Genomic DNA, 23,863 nt, shown 5'->3' on the forward strand with positions numbered 1-23,863 from the left:
CGGCGAGAAATCGTCGTTTTGCATCGAAATATGCGGTTTTATGTAAGAATTTTGATGATTTCGTGCAGAATTCTGCTGTTTTCTTGCAATTCAGCCGTTGAATCTTGGTAAAAAGTCATGATTTTGTAGATTTCGTGCTGTTCTTTGCGAATTCAAGCCAGAAAACAACGAAAATCGGCGAGAAATCGTCGTTTTGCATCGAAATATGCGGTTTTCTCTAAGAATTTTGATGATTTCGTGCAGAATTCTGCTGTTTTCTTGCAATTCAGCCGTTGAATCTTGGTAAAAAGTCATGATTTTGTAGATTTCGTGCTCTTCTTTGCGAATTCAAGCCAGAAAACAACGAAAATCGTCGAGAAATCGTCGTTTTGCATCGAAAAATGCAGTTTTCTGTAAGAATTTTGATGATTTCGTGCAGAATTCTGCTGTTTTCTTGCAATTCAGCCGTTGAATCTTGGTAAAAAGTCATGATTTTGTAGATTTCGTGCTCTTCTTTGCGAATTCAAGCCAGAAAACAACGAAAATCGGCGAGAAATCGTCGTTTTGCATCGAAATATGCGGTTTTCTGTAAGAGTTTTGATGATTTCGTGCAGAATTCTGCTGTTTTCTTGCAATTCAGCCGTTGAATCTTGGTAAAAAGTCCTGATTTTGTAGATTTCGTGCTCTTCTTTGCGAATTCAAGCCAGAAAACAACGAAAATCGGCGAGAAATCGTCGTTTTGCATCGAAATATGCGGTTTTTTTCTAAGAATTTTGATGATTTCGTGCAGAATTCTGCTGTTTTCTTGCAATTCAGCCGTTGAATCTTGGTAAAAAGTCATGATTTTGTAGATTTCGTGCTCTTCTTTGCGAATTCAAGCCAGAAAACAACGAAAATCGGCGAGAAATCGTCGTTTTGCATCGAAAAATGCAGTTTTCTGTAAGAATTTTGATGATTTCGTGCAGAATTCTGCTGTTTTCTTGCAATTCAGCCGTTGAATCTTGGTAAAAAGTCATGATTTTGTAGATTTCGTGCTCTTCTTTGCGAATTCAAGCCAGAAAACAACGAAAATCGGCGAGAAATCGTCGTTTTGCATCGAAATATGCGGTTTTCTGTAAGAGTTTTGATGATTTCGTGCAGAATTCTGCTGTTTTCTTGCAATTCAGCCGTTGAATCTTGGTAAAAAGTCATGATTTTGTAGATTTCGTGCTCTTCTTTGCGAATTCAAGCCAGAAAACAACGAAAATCGGCGAGAAATCGTCGTTTTGCATCGAAATATGCGGTTTTCTGTAAGAATTTTGATGATTTCGTGCAGAATTCTGCTGTTTTCTTGCAATTCAGCCGTTGAATCTTGGTAAAAAGTCATGATTTTGTAGATTTCGTGCTCTTCTTTGCGAATTCAAGCCAGAAAACAACGAAAATCGGCGAGAAATCGTCGTTTTGCATCGAAATATGCGGTTTTCTCTAAGAATTTTGATGATTTCGTGCAGAATTCTGCTGTTTTCTTGCAATTCAGCCGTTGAATCTTGGTAAAAAGTCATGATTTTGTAGATTTCGTGCCCTTCTTTGCGAATTCATGCCAGAAAACAACGAAAATCGGCGAGAAATCATCGTTTTGCATCGAAATATGCGATCTTCTGTAAGAATTTTGATGATTTCGTGCAGAATTCTGCTGTTTTCTTGCAATTCAGCTGTTGAATCTAGGTAAAAAGTCATGATTTTGTAGATTTCGTGCTCTTCTTTGCGAATTCAAGCCACAAAACAACGAAAATCGGCGAGAAATCGTCGTTTTGCATCGAAATATGCGGTTTTCTCTAAGAATTTTGATGATTTCGTGCAGAATTCTGCTGTTTTCTTGCAATTCAGCCGTTGAATCTTGGTAAAAAGTCATGATTTTGTAGATTTCGTGCTCTTCTTTGCGAATTCATGCCAGAAAACAACGAAAATCGGCGAGAAATCATCGTTTTGCATCGAAATATGCGATCTTCTGTAAGAATTTTGATGATTTCGTGCAGAATTCTGCTGTTTTCTTGCAATTCAGCCGTTGAATCTAGGTAAAAAGTCATGATTTTGTAGATTTCGTGCTCTTCTTGGCGAATTCAAGATAGAAAACAACGAAAATCGGCGAGAAATCGTTGTTTTGCATAGAAATATGCATTGTAGATTCCGTGCTCTTCTTTGCGAATTCAAGATAGAAAACAACGAAAATCAGCGAGAAATCGTCGTTTTGCATCGAAATATGCGGTTTTCTCTAAGAATTTTGATGATTTCGTGCAGAATTCTGCTGTTTTCTTGCAATTCAGCCGTTGAATCTTGGTAAAAAGTCATGATTTTGTAGATTTCGTGCTCTTCTTTGCGAATTCAAGCCAGAAAACAACGAAAATCGGCGAGAAATCGTCGTTTTGCATCGAAATATGCGGTTTTCTCTAAGAATTTTGACGATTTCGTGCAGAATTCTGCTGTTTTCTTGCAATTCAGCCGTTGAATCTTGCTAAAAAGTCATGATTTTGTAGATTTCGTGCTCTTCTTGGCGAATTCAAGATAGAAAACAACGAAAGACGGCGAGAAATCGTTGTTTTGCATCGAAATATGCGGTTTTCTCTAAGAATTTTGATAATTTCGTGCAGAATTCTGCTGTTTTCTTGCAATTCAGCCGTTGAATCTTGGTAAAAAGTCATGATTTTGTAGATTTCGTGCTCTTCTTTGCAAATTCAAGCCAGAAAACATCGAAAATCGGCGAGAAATCGTCGTTTTGCATCGAAATATGCGGTTTTCTGTAAGAATTTTGATGATTTCGTGCAGAATTCTGCTGTTTTCTTGCAATTCAGCCGTAGAATCTTGGTAAAAAGTGATGATTTTGTAGATTTCGTGCTCTTCTTTGCGAATTCAAGCCAGAAAACAACGAAAATCGGCGAGAAATCGTTGCTTTGCATCGAAATATGCGGTTTTCTGTAAGAATTTTGATGATTTTCTGCAGAATTCTGCTGTTTTCTTGCAATTCAGCCGTAGAATCTTGGTAAAAAGTGATGATTTTGTAGATTTCGTGCTCTTCTTTGCGAATTCAAGCCAGAAAACAACGAAAATCGGCGAGAAATCGTCGTTTTGCATCGAAAAATGCAGTTTTCTGTAAGAATTTTGATGATTTCGTGCAGAATTCTGCTGTTTTCTTGCAATTCAGCCGTTGAATCTTGGTAAAAAGTCATGATTTTGTAGATTTCGTGCTCTTCTTTGCGAATTCAAGCCAGAAAACAACGAAAATCGGCGAGAAATCGTCGTTTTGCATCGAAATATGCGGTTTTCTGTAAGAGTTTTGATGATTTCGTGCAGAATTCTGCTGTTTTCTTGCAATTCAGCCGTTGAATCTTGGTAAAAAGTCATGATTTTGTAGATTTCGTGCTCTTCTTTGCGAATTCAAGCCAGAAAACAACGAAAATCGGCGAGAAATCGTTGCTTTGCATCGAAATATGCGGTTTTCTGTAAGAATTTTGATGATTTTCTGCAGAATTCTGCTGTTTTCTTGCAATTCAGCCGTAGAATCTTGGTAAAAAGTCATGATTTTGTAGATTTCGTGCTCTTCTTTGCGAATTCAAGCCAGAAAACAACGAAAATCGGCGAGAAATCGTCGTTTTGCATCGAAAAATGCAGTTTTCTGTAAGAATTTTGATGATTTCGTGCAGAATTCTGCTGTTTTCTTGCAATTCAGCCGTTGAATCTTGGTAAAAAGTCATGATTTTGTAGATTTCGTGCTCTTCTTTGCGAATTCAAGCCAGAAAACAACGAAAATCGGCGAGAAATCGTCGTTTTGCATCGAAATATGCGGTTTTCTGTAAGAGTTTTGATGATTTCGTGCAGAATTCTGCTGTTTTCTTGCAATTCAGCCGTTGAATCTTGGTAAAAAGTCATGATTTTGTAGATTTCGTGATCTTCTTTGCGAATTCAAGCCAGAAAACAACGAAAATCAGCGAGAAATTGTCGTTTTGCATCGAAATATGCGGTTTTCTGTAAGAATTTTGATGATTTCGTGCAGATTTCTGCTGTTTTCTTGGAATTCAGCCGTTGAATCTTGGTAAAAAGTCATGATTTTGCAGATTTCGTGCTCTTCTTTGCGAATTCAAGCCAGAAAACAACGAAAATCGGCGAGAAATCGTCGTTTTGCATCGAAATATGCGGTTTTCTCTAAGAATTTTGATGATTTCGTGCAGAATTCTGCTGTTTTCTTGCAATTCAGCCGTTGAATCTTGGTAAAAAGTCATGATTTTGTAGATTTCGTGCTCTTCTTTGCGAATTCATGCCAGAAAACAACGAAAATCGGCGAGAAATCATCGTTTTGCATCGAAATATGCGATCTTCTGTAAGAATTTTGATGATTTCGTGCAGAATTCTGCTGTTTTCTTGCAATTCAGCCGTTGAATCTAGGTAAAAAGTCATGATTTTGTAGATTTCGTGCTCTTCTTGGCGAATTCAAGATAGAAAACAACGAAAATCGGCGAGAAATCGTTGTTTTGCATAGAAATATGCATTGTAGATTCCGTGCTCTTCTTTGCGAATTCAAGATAGAAAACAACGAAAATCAGCGAGAAATCGTCGTTTTGCATCGAAATATGCGGTTTTCTCTAAGAATTTTGATGATTTCGTGCAGAATTCTGCTGTTTTCTTGCATTCAGCCGTTGAATCTTGGTAAAAAGTGATGATTTTGTAGATTTCGTGCTCTTCTTTGCGAATTCAAGCCAGAAAACAACGAAAATCGGCGAGAAATCGTCGTTTTGCATCGAAATATGCGGTTTTCTTTAAGAATTTTGATGATTTCGTGCAGAATTCTGCTGTTTTCTTGAAATTCAGCCGTTGAATCTTGGTAAAAAGTGATGATTTTGTAGATTTCGTGCTCTTCTTTGCGAATTCAAGCCAGAAAACAACGAAAATCGGCGAGAAATCGTCGTTTTGCATCGAAATATGCGGTTTTCTCTAAGAATTTTGACGATTTCGTGCAGAATTCTGCTGTTTTCTTGCAATTCAGCCGTTGAATCTTGCTAAAAAGTCATGATTTTGTAGATTCCGTGCTCTTCTTGGCGAATTCAAGATAGAAAACAACGAAAGACGGCGAGAAATCGTTGTTTTGCATCGAAATATGCGGTTTTCTCTAAGAATTTTGATGATTTCGTGCAGAATTCTGCTGTTTTCTTGCAATTCAGCCGTTGAATCTTGGTAAAAAGTGATGATTTTGTAGATTTCGTGCTCTTTTTTGCGAATTCAAGCCAGAAAACAACGAAAATCGGCGAGAAATCGTCGTTTTGCATCGAAATATGCGGTTTTCTCTAAGAATTTTGACGATTTCGTGCAGAATTCTGCTGTTTTCTTGCAATTCAGCCGTTGAATCTTGCTAAAAAGTCATGATTTTGTAGATTTCGTGCTCTTCTTGGCGAATTCAAGATAGAAAACAACGAAAGACGGCGAGAAATCGTTGTTTTGCATCGAAATATGCGGTTTTCTCTAAGAATTTTGATGATTTCGTGCAGAATTCTGCTGTTTTCTTGCAATTCAGCCGTTGAATCTTGGTAAAAAGTCATGATTTTGTAGATTTCGTGCTCTTCTTTGCAAATTCAAGCCAGAAAACATCGAAAATCGGCGAGAAATCGTCGTTTTGCATCGAAATATGCGGTTTTCTGTAAGAATTTTGATGATTTCGTGCAGAATTCTGCTGTTTTCTTGCAATTCAGCCGTAGAATCTTGGTAAAAAGTGATGATTTTGTAGATTTCGTGCTCTTCTTTGCGAATTCAAGCCAGAAAACAACGAAAATCGGCGAGAAATCGTTGCTTTGCATCGAAATATGCGGTTTTCTGTAAGAATTTTGATGATTTTCTGCAGAATTCTGCTGTTTTCTTGCAATTCAGCCGTAGAATCTTGGTAAAAAGTGATGATTTTGTAGATTTCGTGCTCTTCTTTGCGAATTCAAGCCAGAAAACAACGAAAATCGGCGAGAAATCGTCGTTTTGCATCGAAAAATGCAGTTTTCTGTAAGAATTTTGATGATTTCGTGCAGAATTCTGCTGTTTTCTTGCAATTCAGCCGTTGAATCTTGGTAAAAAGTCATGATTTTGTAGATTTCGTGCTCTTCTTTGCGAATTCAAGCCAGAAAACAACGAAAATCGGCGAGAAATCGTCGTTTTGCATCGAAATATGCGGTTTTCTGTAAGAGTTTTGATGATTTCGTGCAGAATTCTGCTGTTTTCTTGCAATTCAGCCGTTGAATCTTGGTAAAAAGTCATGATTTTGTAGATTTCGTGCTCTTCTTTGCGAATTCAAGCCAGAAAACAACGAAAATCGGCGAGAAATCGTTGCTTTGCATCGAAATATGCGGTTTTCTGTAAGAATTTTGATGATTTTCTGCAGAATTCTGCTGTTTTCTTGCAATTCAGCCGTAGAATCTTGGTAAAAAGTCATGATTTTGTAGATTTCGTGCTCTTCTTTGCGAATTCAAGCCAGAAAACAACGAAAATCGGCGAGAAATCGTCGTTTTGCATCGAAAAATGCAGTTTTCTGTAAGAATTTTGATGATTTCGTGCAGAATTCTGCTGTTTTCTTGCAATTCAGCCGTTGAATCTTGGTAAAAAGTCATGATTTTGTAGATTTCGTGCTCTTCTTTGCGAATTCAAGCCAGAAAACAACGAAAATCGGCGAGAAATCGTCGTTTTGCATCGAAATATGCGGTTTTCTGTAAGAGTTTTGATGATTTCGTGCAGAATTCTGCTGTTTTCTTGCAATTCAGCCGTTGAATCTAGGTAAAAAGTCATGATTTTGTAGATTTCGTGCTCTTCTTGGCGAATTCAAGATAGAAAACAACGAAAATCGGCGAGAAATCGTTGTTTTGCATAGAAATATGCATTGTAGATTCCGTGCTCTTCTTTGCGAATTCAAGATAGAAAACAACGAAAATCAGCGAGAAATCGTCGTTTTGCATCGAAATATGCGGTTTTCTCTAAGAATTTTGATGATTTCGTGCAGAATTCTGCTGTTTTCTTGCATTCAGCCGTTGAATCTTGGTAAAAAGTGATGATTTTGTAGATTTCGTGCTCTTCTTTGCGAATTCAAGCCAGAAAACAACGAAAATCGGCGAGAAATCGTCGTTTTGCATCGAAATATGCGGTTTTCTTTAAGAATTTTGATGATTTCGTGCAGAATTCTGCTGTTTTCTTGAAATTCAGCCGTTGAATCTTGGTAAAAAGTGATGATTTTGTAGATTTCGTGCTCTTCTTTGCGAATTCAAGCCAGAAAACAACGAAAATCGGCGAGAAATCGTCGTTTTGCATCGAAATATGCGGTTTTCTCTAAGAATTTTGACGATTTCGTGCAGAATTCTGCTGTTTTCTTGCAATTCAGCCGTTGAATCTTGCTAAAAAGTCATGATTTTGTAGATTTCGTGCTCTTCTTGGCGAATTCAAGATAGAAAACAACGAAAGACGGCGAGAAATCGTTGTTTTGCATCGAAATATGCGGTTTTCTCTAAGAATTTTGATGATTTCGTGCAGAATTCTGCTGTTTTCTTGCAATTCAGCCGTTGAATCTTGGTAAAAAGTGATGATTTTGTAGATTTCGTGCTCTTTTTTGCGAATTCAAGCCAGAAAACAACGAAAATCGGCGAGAAATCGTCGTTTTGCATCGAAATATGCGGTTTTCTCTAAGAATTTTGACGATTTCGTGCAGAATTCTGCTGTTTTCTTGCAATTCAGCCGTTGAATCTTGCTAAAAAGTCATGATTTTGTAGATTTCGTGCTCTTCTTGGCGAATTCAAGATAGAAAACAACGAAAGACGGCGAGAAATCGTTGTTTTGCATCGAAATATGCGGTTTTCTCTAAGAATTTTGATGATTTCGTGCAGAATTCTGCTGTTTTCTTGCAATTCAGCCGTTGAATCTTGGTAAAAAGTCATGATTTTGTAGATTTCGTGCTCTTCTTTGCAAATTCAAGCCAGAAAACATCGAAAATCGGCGAGAAATCGTCGTTTTGCATCGAAATATGCGGTTTTCTGTAAGAATTTTGATGATTTCGTGCAGAATTCTGCTGTTTTCTTGCAATTCAGCCGTAGAATCTTGGTAAAAAGTGATGATTTTGTAGATTTAGTGCTCTTCTTTGCGAATTCAAGCCAGAAAACAACGAAAATCGGCGAGAAATCGTTGCTTTGCATCGAAATATGCGGTTTTCTGTAAGAATTTTGATGATTTTCTGCAGAATTCTGCTGTTTTCTTGCAATTCAGCCGTAGAATCTTGGTAAAAAGTGATGATTTTGTAGATTTCGTGCTCTTCTTTGCGAATTCAAGCCAGAAAACAACGAAAATCGGCGAGAAATCGTCGTTTTGCATCGAAAAATGCAGTTTTCTGTAAGAATTTTGATGATTTCGTGCAGAATTCTGCTGTTTTCTTGCAATTCAGCCGTTGAATCTTGGTAAAAAGTCATGATTTTGTAGATTTCGTGCTCTTCTTTGCGAATTCAAGCCAGAAAACAACGAAAATCGGCGAGAAATCGTCGTTTTGCATCGAAATATGCGGTTTTCTGTAAGAGTTTTGATGATTTCGTGCAGAATTCTGCTGTTTTCTTGCAATTCAGCCGTTGAATCTTGGTAAAAAGTCATGATTTTGTAGATTTCGTGCTCTTCTTTGCGAATTCAAGCCAGAAAACAACGAAAATCGGCGAGAAATCGTTGCTTTGCATCGAAATATGCGGTTTTCTGTAAGAATTTTGATGATTTTCTGCAGAATTCTGCTGTTTTCTTGCAATTCAGCCGTAGAATCTTGGTAAAAAGTCATGATTTTGTAGATTTCGTGCTCTTCTTTGCGAATTCAAGCCAGAAAACAACTAAAATCGGCGAGAAATCGTCGTTTTGCATCGAAAAATGCAGTTTTCTGTAAGAATTTTGATGATTTCGTGCAGAATTCTGCTGTTTTCTTGCAATTCAGCCGTTGAATCTTGGTAAAAAGTCATGATTTTGTAGATTTCGTGCTCTTCTTTGCGAATTCAAGCCAGAAAACAACGAAAATCGGCGAGAAATCGTCGTTTTGCATCGAAATATGCGGTTTTCTGTAAGAGTTTTGATGATTTCGTGCAGAATTCTGCTGTTTTCTTGCAATTCAGCCGTTGAATCTTGGTAAAAAGTCATGATTTTGTAGATTTCGTGCTCTTCTTTGCGAATTCAAGCCAGAAAACAACGAAAATCAGCGAAAAATTGTCGTTTTGCATCGAAATATGCGGTTTTCTGTAAGAATTTTGATGATTTCGTGCAGATTTCTGCTGTTTTCTTGGAATTCAGCCGTTGAATCTTGGTAAAAAGTCATGATTTTGCAGATTTCGTGCTCTTCTTTGCGAATTCAAGCCAGAAAACAACGAAAATCGGTGAGAAATCGTCGTTTTGCATCGAAATATGCGGTTTTCTCTAAGAATTTTGATGATTTCGTGCAGAATTCTGCTGTTTTCTTGCAATTCAGCCGTTGAATCTTGGTAAAAAGTCATGATTTTGTAGATTTCGTGCTCTTCTTTGCGAATTCATGCCAGAAAACAACGAAAATCGGCGAGAAATCATCGTTTTGCATCGAAATATGCGATCTTCTGTAAGAATTTTGATGATTTCGTGCAGAATTCTGCTGTTTTCTTGCAATTCAGCCGTTGAATCTAGGTAAAAAGTCATGATTTTGTAGATTTCGTGCTCTTCTTGGCGAATTCAAGATAGAAAACAACGAAAATCGGCGAGAAATCGTTGTTTTGCATAGAAATATGCATTGTAGATTCCGTGCTCTTCTTTGCGAATTCAAGATAGAAAACAACGAAAATCAGCGAGAAATCGTCGTTTTGCATCGAAATATGCGGTTTTCTCTAAGAATTTTGATGATTTCGTGCAGAATTCTGCTGTTTTCTTGCAATTCAGCCGTTGAATCTTGGTAAAAAGTCATGATTTTGTAGATTTCGTGCTCTTCTTTGCGAATTCAAGCCAGAAAACAACGAAAATCGGCGAGAAATAATCGTTTTGCATCGAAATATGCGGTTTTCTGTAAGAATTTTGATGATTTCGTGCAGAATTCTGCTGTTTTCTTGCAAATCAGCCGTTGAATCTTGGTAAAAAGTCATGATTTTGTAGATTTCGTGCTCTTCTTTGCGAATTCAAGCCAGAAAACAACGAAAATCGGCGAGAAATCGTCGTTTTGCATCGAAATATGCGGTTTTCTGTAAGAATTTTGATGATTTCGTGCAGAATTCTGCTGTTATCTTGCAATTCAGCCGTTGAAGCTTGGTAAAAAGTCATGATTTTGTAGATTTCGTGCTCTTCTTTGCGAATTCAAGCCAGAAAACAACGAAAATCGGCGAGAAATAATCGTTTTGCATCGAAATATGCGGTTTATTGTAAGAATTTTGATGATTTCGTGCAGAATTCTGCTGTTTTCTTGCAATTCAGCCGTTGAATCTTGGTAAAAAGTGATGATTTTGTAGATTTCGTGCTCTTCTTTGCGAATTCAAGCCAGAAAACAACGAAAATCGGCGAGAAATCGTCGTTTTGCATCGAAATATGCGGTTTTCTCTAAGAATTTTGACGATTTCGTGCAGAATTCTGCTGTTTTCTTGCAATTCAGCCGTTGAATCTTGGTAAAAAGTCATGATTTTGTAGATTTCGTGCTCTTCTTGGCAAATTCAAGATAGAAAACAAAAAAAATCGGTCAGAAATCGTTGTTTTGCATCGAAATATGCAGTTTTCTCTAAGAATTTTGATGATTTCGTGCAGAATTCTGCTGTTTTCTTGCAATTCAGCCGTTGAATCTTGGTAAAAAGTCATGATTTTGTAGATTTCGTGCTCTTCTTTGCGAATTCAATCCAGAAAACAACGAAAATCGGCGAGAAATCGTTGTTTTGCATCGAAATATGCGGTTTTCTGTAAGAATTTTGATAATTTCGTGCAGAATTCTGCTGTTTTCTTGCAATTCAGCCGTTGAATCTTGGTAAAAAGTCATGATTTTGTAGATTTTGTGCTCTTCTTTGCAAATTCAAGCCAGAAAACAACGAAAATCGGCGAGAAATCGTCGTTTTGCATCAAAATATGCGATATTCTGTAAGAATTTTGATGATTTCGTGCAGAATTCTGCTGTTTTCTTGCAATTCAGCCGTTGAATCTAGGTGAAAAGTCATGATTTTATAGATTTCGTGCTCTTCTTGGCGAATTCAAGCCAGAAAACAACGAAAATCGGCGAGAAATAATCGTTTTGCATCGAAATATGCGGTTTTCTGTAAGAATTTTGATGATTTCGTGCAGAATTCTGCTGTTTTCTTGCAATTCAGCCGTTGAATCTTGGTAAAAAGTCATGATTTTGTAGATTTCGTGCTCTTCTTTGCGAATTCAAGCCAGAAAACAACGAAAATCGGCGAGAAATCGTCGTTTTGCATCGAAATATGCGGTTTTCTGTAAGACTTTTGATGATTTCGTGCAGAATTCTGCTGTTATCTTGCAATTGAGCCGTTGAAGCTTGGTAAAAAGTCATGATTTTGTAGATTTCGTGCTCTTCTTTGCGAATTCAAGCCAGAAAACAACGAAAATCGGCGAGAAATAATCGTTTTGCATCGAAATATGCGGTTTATTGTAAGAATTTTGATGATTTCGTGCAGAATTCTGCTGTTTTCTTGCAATTCAGCCGTTGAATCTTGGTAAAAAGTGATGATTTTGTAGATTTCGTGCTCTTCTTTGCGAATTCAAGCCAGAAAACAACGAAAATCGGCGAGAAATCGTCGTTTTGCATCGAAATATGCGGTTTTCTCTAAGAATTTTGACGATTTCGTGCAGAATTCTGCTGTTTTCTTGCAATTCAGCCGTTGAATCTTGGTAAAAAGTCATGATTTTGTAGATTTCGTGCTCTTCTTGGCAAATTCAAGATAGAAAACAAAAAAAATCGGCGAGAAATCGTTGTTTTGCATCGAAATATGCAGTTTTCTCTAAGAATTTTGATGATTTCGTGCAGAATTCTGCTGTTTTCTTGCAATTCAGCCGTTGAATCTTGGTAAAAAGTCATGATTTTGTAGATTTCGTGCTCTTCTTTGCGAATTCAATCCAGAAAACAACGAAAATCGGCGAGAAATCGTTGTTTTGCATCGAAATATGCGGTTTTCTGTAAGAATTTTGATAATTTCGTGCAGAATTCTGCTGTTTTCTTGCAATTCAGCCGTTGAATCTTGGTAAAAAGTCATGATTTTGTAGATTTTGTGCTCTTCTTTGCAAATTCAAGCCAGAAAACAACGAAAATCGGCGAGAAATCGTCGTTTTGCATCAAAATATGCGATATTCTGTAAGAATTTTGATGATTTCGTGCAGAATTCTGCTGTTTTCTTGCAATTCAGCCGTTGAATCTAGGTGAAAAGTCATGATTTTATAGATTTCGTGCTCTTCTTGGCGAATTCAAGCCAGAAAACAACGAAAATCGGCGAGAAATAATCGTTTTGCATCGAAATATGCGGTTTTCTGTAAGAATTTTGATGATTTCGTGCAGAATTCTGCTGTTTTCTTGCAATTCAGCCGTTGAATCTTGGTAAAAAGTCATGATTTTGTAGATTTCGTGCTCTTCTTTGCGAATTCAAGCCAGAAAACAACGAAAATCGGCGAGAAATCGTCGTTTTGCATCGAAATATGCGGTTTTCTGTAAGACTTTTGATGATTTCGTGCAGAATTCTGCTGTTATCTTGCAATTCAGCCGTTGAAGCTTGGTAAAAAGGCATGATTTTGTAGATTTCGTGCTCTTCTTTGCGAATTCAAGCCAGAAAACAACGAAAATCGGCGAGAAATAATCGTTTTGCATCGAAATATGCGGTTTATTGTAAGAATTTTGATGATTTCGTGCAGAATTCTGCTGTTTTCTTGCAATTCAGCCGTTGAATCTTGGTAAAAAGTGATGATTTTGTAGATTTCGTGCTCTTCTTTGCGAATTCAAGCCAGAAAACAACGAAAATCGGCGAGAAATCGTCGTTTTGCATCGAAATATGCGGTTTTCTCTAAGAATTTTGACGATTTCGTGCAGAATTCTGCTGTTTTCTTGCAATTCAGCCGTTGAATCTTGGTAAAAAGTCATGATTTTGTAGATTTCGTGCTCTTCTTGGCGAATTCAAGATAGAAAACAACAAAAATCGGCGAGAAATCGTTGTTTTGCATCGAAATATGCAGTTTTCTCTAAGAATTTTGATGATTTCGTGCAGAATTCTGCTGTTTTCTTGCAATTCAGCCGTTGAATCTTGGTAAAAAGTCATGATTTTGTAGATTTCGTGCTCTTCTTTGCGAATTCAATCCAGAAAACAACGAAAATCGGCGAGAAATCGTTGTTTTGCATCGAAATATGCGGTTTTCTGTAAGAATTTTGATAATTTCGTGCAGAATTCTGCTGTTTTCTTGCAATTCAGCCGTTGAATCTTGGTAAAAAGTCATGATTTTGTAGATTTTGTGCTCTTCTTTGCAAATTCAAGCCAGAAAACAACGAAAATCGGCGAGAAATCTTCGTTTTGCATCGAAATATGCGATATTCTGTAAGAATTTTGATGATTTCGTGCAAAATTCTGCTGTTTTCTTGCAATTCAGCCGTTGAATCTAGGTGAAAAGTCATGATTTTATAGATTTCGTGCTCTTCTTGGCGAATTCAAGATAGAAAACAACGAAAATCGGCGAGAAATCGTTGTTTTGCATCGAAATATGCGGTTTTCTGTAAGAATTTTGATGATTTCGTGCAGAATTCTGCTGTTTTCTTGCAATTCAGCCGTTGAATCTAGGTAAAAAGTCATGATTTTGTAGATTTCGTGCTCTTCTTGGCGAATTCAAGATAGAAAACAACAAAAATCGGCGAGAAATCGTTGTTTTGCATCGAAATATGCAGTTTTCTCTAAGAATTTTGATGATTTCGTGCAGAATTCTGCTGTTTTCTTGCAATTCAGTTGTTGAATCTTGGTAAAAAGTCATGATTTTGTAGATTTTGTGCTCTTCTTTGCGAATTCAAGCCAGAAAACAACGAAAATCGGCGAGAAATCGTCGTTTTGCATCGAAATATGCGGTTTTCTGTAAGAATTTTGATGATTTCGTGCAGAATTCTGCTGTTTTCTTGCAATTTAGCCGTAGAATCTTGGTAAAAAGTGATGATTTTGTAGATTTCGTGCTCTTCTTTGCGAATTCAAGCCAGAAAACAACGAAAATCGGCGAGAAATCGTTGTTTTGCATCGAAAAATGCGGTTTTCTGTAAGAATTTTGATGATTTCGTGCAGAATTCTGCTGTTTTCTTGCGATTCAGCCGTTGAATCTTGGTAAAAAGTCATGATTTTGTAGATTTCGTGCTCTTCTTTGCGAATTCAAGCCAGAAAACAACGAAAATCGGCGAGAAATCGTCGTTTTGCATCGAAATATGCGGTTTTCTGTAAGAATTTTGATGATTTCGTGCAGAATTCTGCTGTTTTCTTGCAATTTAGCCGTAGAATCTTGGTAAAAAGTGATGATTTTGTAGATTTCGTGCTCTTCTTTGCGAATTCAAGCCAGAAAACAACGAAAATCGGCGAGAAATCGTTGTTTTGCATCGAAAAATGCGGTTTTCTGTAAGAATTTTGATGATTTCGTGCAGAATTCTGCTGTTTTCTTGCGATTCAGCCGTTGAATCTTGGTAAAAAGTCATGATTTTGTAGATTTCGTGCTCTTCTTTGCGAATTCAAGCCAGAAAACAACGAAAATCGGCGAGAAATCGTCGTTTTGCATCGAAATATGCGGTTTTCTGTAAGAATTTTGATGATTTCGTGCAGAATTCTGCTGTTTTCTTGCAATTCAGCCGTTGAATCTTGGTAAAAAGTCATGATTTTGTAGATTTCGTGCTCTTCTTTGCGAATTCAAGCCAGAAAACAACGAAAATCGGCGAGAAATCGTCGTTTTGCATCGAAATATGCGGTTTTCTCTAAGAATTTTGACGATTTCGTGCAGAATTCTGCTGTTTTCTTGCAATTCAGCCGTTGAATCTTGGTAAAAAGTCATGATTTTGTAGATTTCGTGCTCTTCTTTGCGAATTCATGCCAGAAAACAACGAAAATCGGCGAGAAATCGTCGTTTTGCATCGAAATATGCGGTTTTCTGTAAGAATTTTGATGATTTCGTGCAGAATTCTGCTGTTTTCTTGCAATTCAGCCGTTGAATCTTGGTAAAAAGTCATGATTTTGTAGATTTCGTGCTCTTCTTTGCGAATTCAAGATAGAAAACAACGAAAATCAGCGAGAAATCGTCGATTTGCATCGAAATATGCGGTTTATTGTAAGAATTTTGATGATTTCGTGCAGAATTCTGCTGTTTTCTTGCAATTCAGCCGTTGAATCTTGGTAAAAAGTGATGATTTTGTAGATTTCGTGCTCTTCTTTGCGAATTCAAGCCAGAAAACAACGAAAATCGGCGAGAAATCGTCGTTTTGCATCGAAATATGCGGTTTTCTCTAAGAATTTTGACGATTTCGTGCAGAATTCTGCTGTTTTCTTGCAATTCAGCCGTTGAATCTTGGTAAAAAGTCATGATTTTGTAGATTTCGTGCTCTTCTTGGCAAATTCAAGATAGAAAACAAAAAAAATCGGCGAGAAATCGTTGTTTTGCATCGAAATATGCAGTTTTCTCTAAGAATTTTGATGATTTCGTGCAGAATTCTGCTGTTTTCTTGCAATTCAGCCGTTGAATCTTGGTAAAAAGTCATGATTTTGTAGATTTCGTGCTCTTCTTTGCGAATTCAATCCAGAAAACAACGAAAATCGGCGAGAAATCGTTGTTTTGCATCGAAATATGCGGTTTTCTGTAAGAATTTTGATAATTTCGTGCAGAATTCTGCTGTTTTCTTGCAATTCAGCCGTTGAATCTTGGTAAAAAGTCATGATTTTGTAGATTTTGTGCTCTTCTTTGCAAATTCAAGCCAGAAAACAACGAAAATCGGCGAGAAATCGTCGTTTTGCATCAAAATATGCGATATTCTGTAAGAATTTTGATGATTTCGTGCAGAATTCTGCTGTTTTCTTGCAATTCAGCCGTTGAATCTTGGTAAAAAGTGATGATTTTGTAGATTTCGTGCTCTTCTTTGCGAATTCAAGCCAGAAAACAACGAAAATCGGCGAGAAATCGTCGTTTTGCATCGAAATATGCGGTTTTCTCTAAGAATTTTGACGATTTCGTGCAGAATTCTGCTGTTTTCTTGCAATTCAGCCGTTGAATCTTGGTAAAAAGTCATGATTTTGTAGATTTCGTGCTCTTCTTTGCGAATTCAATCCAGAAAACAACGAAAATCGGCGAGAAATCGTTGTTTTGCATCGAAATATGCGGTTTTCTGTAAGAATTTTGATAATTTCGTGCAGAATTCTGCTGTTTTCTTGCAATTCAGCCGTTGAATCTTGGTAAAAAGTCATGATTTTGTAGATTTTGTGCTCTTCTTTGCAAATTCAAGCCAGAAAACAACGAAAATCGGCGAGAAATCTTCGTTTTGCATCGAAATATGCGATATTCTGTAAGAATTTTGATGATTTCGTGCAAAATTCTGCTGTTTTCTTGCAATTCAGCCGTTGAATCTAGGTGAAAAGTCATGATTTTATAGATTTCGTGCTCTTCTTGGCGAATTCAAGATAGAAAACAACGAAAATCGGCGAGAAATCGTTGTTTTGCATCGAAATATGCGGTTTTCTGTAAGAATTTTGATGATTTCGTGCAGAATTCTGCTGTTTTCTTGCAATTCAGCCGTTGAATCTAGGTAAAAAGTCATGATTTTGTAGATTTCGTGCTCTTCTTGGCGAATTCAAGATAGAAAACAACAAAAATCGGCGAGAAATCGTTGTTTTGCATCGAAATATGCAGTTTTCTCTAAGAATTTTGATGATTTCGTGCAGAATTCTGCTGTTTTCTTGCAATTCAGTTGTTGAATCTTGGTAAAAAGTCATGATTTTGTAGATTTTGTGCTCTTCTTTGCGAATTCAAGCCAGAAAACAACGAAAATCGGCGAGAAATCGTCGTTTTGCATCGAAATATGCGGTTTTCTGTAAGAATTTTGATGATTTCGTGCAGAATTCTGCTGTTTTCTTGCAATTTAGCCGTAGAATCTTGGTAAAAAGTGATGATTTTGTAGATTTCGTGCTCTTCTTTGCGAATTCAAGCCAGAAAACAACGAAAATCGGCGAGAAATCGTTGTTTTGCATCGAAAAATGCGGTTTTCTGTAAGAATTTTGATGATTTCGTGCAGAATTCTGCTGTTTTCTTGCGATTCAGCCGTTGAATCTTGGTAAAAAGTCATGATTTTGTAGATTTCGTGCTCTTCTTTGCGAATTCAAGCCAGAAAACAACGAAAATCGGCGAGAAATCGTCGTTTTGCATCGAAATATGCGGTTTTCTGTAAGAATTTTGATGATTTCGTGCAGAATTCTGCTGTTTTCTTGCAATTTAGCCGTAGAATCTTGGTAAAAAGTGATGATTTTGTAGATTTCGTGCTCTTCTTTGCGAATTCAAGCCAGAAAACAACGAAAATCGGCGAGAAATCGTTGTTTTGCATCGAAAAATGCGGTTTTCTGTAAGAATTTTGATGATTTCGTGCAGAATTCTGCTGTTTTCTTGCGATTCAGCCGTTGAATCTTGGTAAAAAGTCATGATTTTGTAGATTTCGTGCTCTTCTTTGCGAATTCAAGCCAGAAAACAACGAAAATCGGCGAGAAATCGTCGTTTTGCATCGAAATATGCGGTTTTCTGTAAGAATTTTGATGATTTCGTGCAGAATTCTGCTGTTTTCTTGCAATTCAGCCGTTGAATCTTGGTAAAAAGTCATGATTTTGTAGATTTCGTGCTCTTCTTTGCGAATTCAAGCCAGAAAACAACGAAAATCGGCGAGAAATCGTCGTTTTGCATCGAAATATGCGGTTTTCTCTAAGAATTTTGACGATTTCGTGCAGAATTCTGCTGTTTTCTTGCAATTCAGCCGTTGAATCTTGGTAAAAAGTCATGATTTTGTAGATTTCGTGCTCTTCTTTGCGAATTCATGCCAGAAAACAACGAAAATCGGCGAGAAATCGTCGTTTTGCATCGAAATATGCGGTTTTCTGTAAGAATTTTGATGATTTCGTGCAGAATTCTGCTGTTTTCTTGCAATTCAGCCGTTGAATCTTGGTAAAAAGTCATGATTTTGTAGATTTCGTGCTCTTCTTTGCGAATTCAAGATAGAAAACAACGAAAATCAGCGAGAAATCGTCGATTTGCATCGAAATATGCGGTTTTCTCTAAGAATTTTGATGATTTCGTGCAGAATTCTGCTGTTTTCTTGCAATTCAGCCGTTGAATCTTGGTAAAAAGTGATGATTTTGTAGATTTCGTGCTCTTCTTTGCAAATTCATGCCAAAAAACAACGAAAATCAGCGAGAAATCGTCGTTTTGCATCGAAATATGCGGTTTTCTGTAAGAATTTTGATGATTTCGTGCAGAATTCTGCTGTTTTCTTGCAATTCAGCCGTTGAATCTTGGTAAAAAGTTATGATTTTGTAGATTTTGTGCTCTTCTTTGCGAATTCAAGCCAGAAAACAACAAAAATCGGCGAGAAATCGTCGTTTTGCATCGAAATATGCGGTTTTCTGTAAGAATTTTGATGATTTCGTGCAGAATTCTGCTGTTTTCTTGCAATTCAGCCGTTGAATCTATGTAAAAAGTCATGATTTTTTAGATTTCGTGCTCTTCTTGGCGAATTCAAGCCAGAAAACAACGAAAATCGGCGAGAAATCGTTGTTTTGCATCGAAAAATGCGGTTTTCTGTAAGAATTTTGATGATTTCGTGCAGAATTCTGCTGTTTTCTTGCGATTCAGCCGTTGAATCTTGGTAAAAAGTGATGATTTTGTAGATTTCGTGCTCTTCTTTGCGAATTCAAGCCAGAAAACAACGAAAATCGGCGAGAAATCGTTGTTTTGCATCGAAAAATGCGGTTTTCTGTAAGAATTTTGATGATTTCGTGCAGAATTCTGCTGTTTTCTTGCGATTCAGCCGTTGAATCTTGGTAAAAAGTCATGATTTTGTAGATTTCGTGCTCTTCTTTGCGAATTCAAGCCAGAAAACAACGAAAATCGGCGAGAAATCGTCGTTTTGCATCGAAATATGCGGTTTTCTGTAAGAATTTTGATGATTTCGTGCAGAATTCTGCTGTTTTCTTGCAATTTAGCCGTAGAATCTTGGTAAAAAGTGATGATTTTGTAGATTTCGTGCTCTTCTTTGCGAATTCAAGCCAGAAAACAACGAAAATCGGTGAGAAATCGTTGTTTTGCATCGAAAAATGCGGTTTTCTGTAAAAATTTTGATGATTTCGTGCAGAATTCTGCTGTTTTCTTGCGATTCAGCCGTTGAATCTTGGTAAAAAGTCATGATTTTGTAGATTTCGTGCTCTTCTTTGCGAATTCAATCCAGAAAACAACGAAAATCGGCGAGAAATCGTCGTTTTGCATCGAAATATGCGGTTTTCTGTAAGAGTTTTGATGATTTCGTGCAGAATTCTGCTGTTTTCTTGCAATTCAGCCGTTGAATCTTGGTAAAAAGTCATGATTTTGTAGATTTCGTGCTCTTCTTTGCGAATTCAAGCCAGAAAACAACGAAAATCGGCGAGAAATCGTCGTTTTGCATCGAAATATGCGGTTTTCTCTAAGAATTTTGACGATTTCGTGCAGAATTCTGCTGTTTTCTTGCAATTCAGCCGTTGAATCTTGGTAAAAAGTCATGATTTTGTAGATTTCGTGCTCTTCTTTGCGAATTCATGCCAGAAAACAACGAAAATCGGCGAGAAATCGTCGTTTTGCATCGAAATATGCGGTTTTCTGTAAGAATTTTGATGATTTCGGGCAGAATTCTGTTGTTTTCTTGCAATTCAGCCGTTGAATCTTGGTAAAAAGTCATGATTTTGTAGATTTCGTGCTCTTCTTTGCGAATTCAAGCCAGAAAACAACGAAAATCGGCGAGAAATCGTCGTTTTGCATCGAAATATGCGGTTTTCTGTAAGAATTTTGATGATTTCGTGCAGAATTCTGCTGTTTTCTTGCAATTCAGCCGTTGAATCTTGGTAAAAAGTCATGATTTTGTAGATTTCGTGCTCTTCTTTGCGAATTCAAGCCAGAAAACAACGAAAATCGGCGAGAAATCGTCGTTTTGCATCGAAATATGCGGTTTTCTCTAAGAATCTTGATGATTTCGTGCAGAATTCTGCTGTTTTCTTGCAATTCAGCCGTTGAATCTTGGTAAAAAGTGATGATTTTGTAGATTTCGTGCTCTTCTTTGCGAATTCAAGCCAGAAAACAACGAAAATCGGCGAGAAATTGTCGTTTTGCATCGAAATATGCGGTTTTCTCTAAGAATTTTGACGATTTCGTGCAGAATTCCGCTGTTTTCTTGCAATCCAGCCGTTGAATCTTGGTAAAAAGTCATGATTTTGTAGATTTCGTGCTCTTCTTTGCGAATTCAAGATAGAAAACAACGAAAATCAGCGAGAAATCGTCGATTTGCATCGAAATATGCGGTTTTCTCTAAGAATTTTGATGATTTCGTGCAGAATTCTGCTGTTTTCTTGCAATTCAGCCGTTGAATCTTGGTAAAAGGTGATGATTTTGTAGATTTCGTGCTCTTCTTTGCAAATTCAAGCCAGAAAACAACAAAAATCGGCGAGAAATCGTCGTTTTGCATCGAAATATGCGGTTTTCTGTAAGAATTTTGATGATTTCGTGCAGAATTCTGCTGTTTTCTTGCAATTCAGCCGTTGAATCTATGTAAAAAGTCATGATTTTTTAGATTTCGTACTCTTCTTGGCGAATTCAAGATAGAAAACAACGAAAATCGGCGAGAAATCGTTGTTTTGCATCGAAATATGCGGTTTTCTGTAAGAATTTTGATGATTTCGTGCAGAATTTTGCTGTTTTCTTGCAATTCAGCCGTTCAATCTAGGTAAAAAGTCATGATTTTGTAGATTTCGTGCTCTTCTTGGCGAATTCAAGATAGATAACAACGAAAATCGGCGAGAAATCGTTGTTTTGCATCGAAATATGCAGTTTTCTCTAAGAATTTTGATGATTTCGTGCAGAATTCTGCTGTTTTCTTGCAATTCAGCCGTAGAATCTTGGTAAAAAGTGATGATTTTGTAGATTTCGTGCTCTTCTTTGCGAATTCAAGCCAGAAAACAACGAAAATCGGCGAGAAATCGTTGTTTTGCATCGAAATATGCGGTTTTCTGTAAGAATTTTGATGATTTCGTGCAGAATTCTGCTGTTTTCTTGCAATTCAGCCGTTGAATCTTGGTAAAAAGTCATGATTTTGTAGATTTCGTGCTCTTCTTTGCGAATTCAAGCCAGAAAACAACGAAAATCGGCGAGAAATCGTTGTTTTGCATCGAAATATGCGGTTTTCTGTAAGAATTTTGATGATTTCGTGCAGAATTCTGCTGTTTTCTTGCAATTCAGCCGTTGAATCTTGGTAAAAAGTCATGATTTTGTAGATTTCGTGCTCTTCTTTGCTAATTCAAGCCAGAAAACAACGAAAATCGGCGAGAAATCGTCGTTTTGCATCGAAAAATGCGGTTTTCTGTGAGAATTTTGATGATTTCGTGCAGATTTCTGCTGTTTTCTTGCAATTCAGCCGTTGAATCTTGGTAAAAAGTCATGATTTTGTAGATTTCGTGCTCTTCTTGGCGAATTCAAGATAGATAACAACGAAAATCGGCGAGAAATCGTTGTTTTGCATCGAAATATGCGGTTTTCTCTAAGAATTTTGACGATTTCGTGCAGAATTCTGCTGTTTTCTTGCAATTCAGCCGTTGAATCTTGGTAAAAAGTCATGATTTTGTAGATTTCGTGCTCTTCTTTGCGAATTCATGCCAGAAAACAACGAAAATCGGCGAGAAATCGTCGTTTTGCATCGAAATATGCGGTTTTTTGTAAGAATTTTGATGATTTCGTGCAGAATTCTGCTGTTTTCTTGCAATTCAGCCGTTGAATCTTGGTAAAAAGTCATGATTTTGTAGATTTCGTGCTCTTCTTTGCGAATTCAAGCCAGAAAACAACGAAAATCGGCGAGAAATCGTCGTTTTGCATCGAAATATGCGGTTTTCTGTAAGAATTTTGATGATTTCGTGCAGAATTCTGCTGTTTTCTTGCAATTCAGCCGTTGAATCTTGGTAAAAAGTCATGATTTTGTAGATTTCGTGCTCTTCTTTGCGAATTCAAGCCAGAAAACAACGAAAATCGGCGAGAAATCGTCGTTTTGCATCGAAATATGCGGTTTTCTCTAAGAATCTTGATGATTTCGTGCAGAATTCTGCTGTTTTCTTGCAATTCAGCCGTTGAATCTTGGTAAAAAGTGATGATTTTGTAGATTTCGTGCTCTTCTTTGCGAATTCAAGCCAGAAAACAACGAAAATCGGCGAGAAATTGTCGTTTTGCATCGAAATATGCGGTTTTCTCTAAGAATTTTGACGATTTCGTGCAGAATTCCGCTGTTTTCTTGCAATCCAGCCGTTGAATCTTGGTAAAAAGTCATGATTTTGTAGATTTCGTGCTCTTCTTTGCGAATTCAAGATAGAAAACAACGAAAATCAGCGAGAAATCGTCGATTTGCATCGAAATATGCGGTTTTCTCTAAGAATTTTGATGATTTCGTGCAGAATTCTGCTGTTTTCTTGCAATTCAGCCGTTGAATCTTGGTAAAAAGTGATGATTTTGTAGATTTCGTGCTCTTCTTTGCAAATTCAAGCCAGAAAACAACAAAAATCGGCGAGAAATCGTCGTTTTGCATCGAAATATGCGGTTTTCTGTAAGAATTTTGATGATTTCATGCAGAATTCTGCTGTTTTCTTGCAATTCAGCCGTTGAATCTATGTAAAAAGTCATGATTTTTTAGATTTCGTGCTCTTCTTGGCGAATTCAAGATAGAAAACAACGAAAATCGGCGAGAAATCGTTGTTTTGCATCGAAATATGCGGTTTTCTGTAAGAATTTTGATGATTTCGTGCAGAATTTTGCTGTTTTCTTGCAATTCAGCCGTTCAATCTAGGTAAAAAGTCATGATTTTGTAGATTTCGTGCTCTTCTTGGCGAATTCAAGATAGATAACAACGAAAATCGGCGAGAAATCGTTGTTTTGCATCGAAATATGCAGTTTTCTCTAAGAATTTTGATGATTTCGTGCAGAATTCTGCTGTTTTCTTGCAATTCAGCCGTAGAATCTTGGTAAAAAGTGATGATTTTGTAGATTTCGTGCTCTTCTTTGCGAATTCAAGCCAGAAAACAACGACAATCGGCGAAAAATCGTTGTTTTGCATCGAAATATGCGGTTTTCTGTAAGAATTTTGATGATTTCGTGCAGAATTCTGCTGTTTTCTTGCAATTCAGCCGTTGAATCTTGGTAAAAAGTCATGATTTTGTAGATTTCGTGCTCTTCTTTGCGAATTCAAGCCAGAAAACAACGAAAATCGGCGAGAAATCGTTGTTTTGCATCGAAATATGCGGTTTTCTGTAAGAATTTTGATGATTTCGTGCAGAATTCTGCTGTTTTCTTGCAATTCAGCCGTTGAATCTTGGTAAAAAGTCATGATTTTGTAGATTTCGTGCTCTTCTTTGCTAATTCAAGCCAGAAAACAACGAAAATCGGCGAGAAATCGTCGTTTTGCATCGAAAAATGCGGTTTTCTGTGAGAATTTTGATGATTTCGTGCAGATTTCTGCTGTTTTCTTGCAATTCAGCCGTTGAATCTTGGTAAAAAGTCATGATTTTGTAGATTTCGTGCTCTTCTTTGCGAATTCAAGCCAGAAAACAACGAAAATCGGCGAGAAATCGTCGTTTTACATCGAAATATGCGGTTTTCTGTAAGAATTTTGATGATTTCGTGC

The sequence above is a fragment of the Gnatocerus cornutus genome, unplaced genomic scaffold (assembly GCF_029298725.1).
Source record: "Gnatocerus cornutus isolate USDA-ARS CGAHR unplaced genomic scaffold, icGnaCorn1.1 Chromosome81, whole genome shotgun sequence".
NCBI classification, from domain to species: domain Eukaryota; kingdom Metazoa; phylum Arthropoda; class Insecta; order Coleoptera; family Tenebrionidae; genus Gnatocerus; species Gnatocerus cornutus.